The sequence below is a fragment of the Mugil cephalus genome, chromosome 19, assembly GCF_022458985.1.
Source record: "Mugil cephalus isolate CIBA_MC_2020 chromosome 19, CIBA_Mcephalus_1.1, whole genome shotgun sequence".
Lineage (NCBI taxonomy): Eukaryota > Metazoa > Chordata > Actinopteri > Mugiliformes > Mugilidae > Mugil > Mugil cephalus.
Genome location: NC_061788.1, coordinates 5,872,821 through 5,875,334, shown reverse-complemented (window position 1 = coordinate 5,875,334; position 2,514 = coordinate 5,872,821). Strand labels below are relative to the sequence as shown.

At 42.5% G+C, this 2,514-nt stretch overlaps 1 non-coding gene across 1 annotated transcript; it reads left to right on the top strand.

Moving 5' to 3' along the window:
- Positions 1–388: 388 nt before the first annotated feature.
- On the top strand, positions 389–461 carry trnar-acg. The gene has a single exon. It is a non-coding gene; the product is annotated as a tRNA-Arg (tRNA).
- The last annotated feature ends 2,053 nt before the right edge of the window (positions 462–2,514 follow it).

Genomic DNA, 2,514 nt, shown 5'->3' with positions numbered 1-2,514 from the left:
CATCAGTCATGTTACGTTTCCAGCATGAACATTTTTGGAGGGTTTGGACCAATTTACACCGATTGCAGAAATTTACTACAGGGGAAAAAATAAGGAAAATAATCAGCAACATAGGAAGAGGAAGAGAAGTTTTTGATAGTAGGAAAAGACTTTGTAGGTGTTTTTGGTGAGGAAGAGATAAAGGATATAACAGGAGAAAAAAGCAATGCCACCTGAAGATAAAAAGCAGTACACTAATCTCAATGCCATATTTTTTTTCTTTATTCTTTTAAATAGAATAAGGGTGAAGTCCACTAGCATCTGACACAAACCTGTCCACAAGCAAATCAGCTACAGTTACGTAGGCTGAGGATTTTTGGTCGAGGCCCCGCCCCCCAATTTATCAAATGGGCCAGTGGCGCAATGGATAACGCGTCTGACTACGGATCAGAAGATTCCAGGTTCGACTCCTGGCTGGCTCGGAACTTTTGGCGAAGACTGAAATTTACCAGGACTGCAGTGGGTCCCACTGTTTTTTCATTGGGTGAATTTAACCAAATGTGTAATTGATCTCTCCCCAACCACATCTCCTCCTCGAAGACCCATTCACAGCTTGTAAACAGTGTGACGTTTTGTGGGGGGCGGAGCTTATCTGGCTTAGTTTAGCTAACGCTGTAGCTTGTAAACGGTGATTAGCGTATTTCAGCTCAGTGTTTTGGCAATTACTCTTCGAGGAAAATTCATATTTTAGAAAATATACTAATACACTCACTCTCCAAGACCGTTATTTTAAAAAGTTGTGACTCAGACTGATGGGACTACATTCACCTACCCCTACACTCTCACTCACTGGAAGGATGATTTCACCAAAAGAGGACACAAGAGGGGACAAAGTCTGGTCCGTCTTTACCAAATGAAGCCTCTACAACAAAGATAACACAAGAAGTAAGTGGAACAACTGTGGAGCCTAAAGTAGCAAATGCAACTGGGTGCTTGGACACCCATGTTAGCTCGCGGTTAGCATTAGAATTAGCATATAACGAGAATCCTCTAAATAATGATTAACTTAACGTTATTTCAGTCACAGTTTAGTCTTAGCCATAACATTATCCAGGCTGATGATGTAAAAGATAGTAATCTTACCTGATATCAAATGTGCAGTATGCAAACAGAGTTGTTGATGATTGTCTCATTCCAATCCTGTCTTTTAATCGCGTTCAACAAAGTCGTCTATGACTGGCAGTGGGTAATATGTGATAAAGTTTCAAGTTAGTGTTTTTGCTTCGGTTTTGGCCCCCAGAGACGATAGGGAGATGATATTTTCAGGGTTGACAGTGACAGTGTTGGCCTCAAGCTTCCCTCTGTTTTGCCTCAAGCTAACGCCGTGACGTCACTGTGACGTAGGCCATGAAGGGGTCCACAGTTCCCCACTATCCTTCCAGTTTTTAATAATACTTTGGACATTTCTTAACCCAATTTCAGTACTTTCTGCAGTCTTTTTTTCTATTTTGTATTATATGTATCGTTTTATAATCTATTTCTAAGATGTTTTTTGTGTTGGTAGTCATGTGGGTGGATGGCAAAAGAAGAATTTCATTCAGTTTCTACACTGTGCACGTGACAATAAACTCTTTGAATCTGATTAGTCACAACTGTTTCAGCAGCAAAATGGTCACAATGTTACGCCTGATCGGTGCAAACGGCGCGCGCACGGGCTTAGAGACGCACATTAACGCGCTGTCTGGCACTTTCTAGCCCTTAAGAGCTCGTGGAGACAGTGACAACAACACTGCACGGGGGTTAAACACGCCTGACTGCGCAGAGACATCTGGCTGGTGAACGGATCAATCAGGTTCAGCTGGAACAAATCAAGCGGCCACCCCGTCTCTAATCTTTCCCTCTTCTGTCTTTCCCCTTCACACCCTCTTCCCTCCGCACCCATTTACCCTTCTTAACTTCCTCACAGCTTTATCATCCGTCCCAAACGACATGCCTCTTACTCGTTTTAACTGATTCGTCCTTATCCCACATAGCACATACACACACCTTCTCCATTATCTCCAAAACGAATTCTCATTTCATTTTAATAAGACATATTAAGGAGAAATATATATAAGAATGGAATCTGAGCCAAGGCCTCGTAAAAATAAATTTACTGTAATAATATGCAGTATCACACTTGTATGGTGACGACCACCTCTCCATGCTAATGGAGTCATTGATGGATGTCCCAGCTAGACCCTTTGCTACACAGAGCACACCTCAGCTGCGACAAATGACCAGAGCACATTAGACATTTATCAGTCCTTCTGATTTGTTTTCCTTCATGATGCCGCTACAGATATTGAGTTGCGAAGGGTTCTCATTACCCACGCCGCAACCACCTCAGTACCTCTGTTTATCTCCCACAACCCCCCTCCCTGCAACAAGACATAATGAATATCCTGGCGGTAATTAGTGTAATAGTGTAGCCTCACCCTCTGTGAAGGTTATTTCTGAAAAGGATCCGCGTTATGAAATCACAAGCCTTCCTCT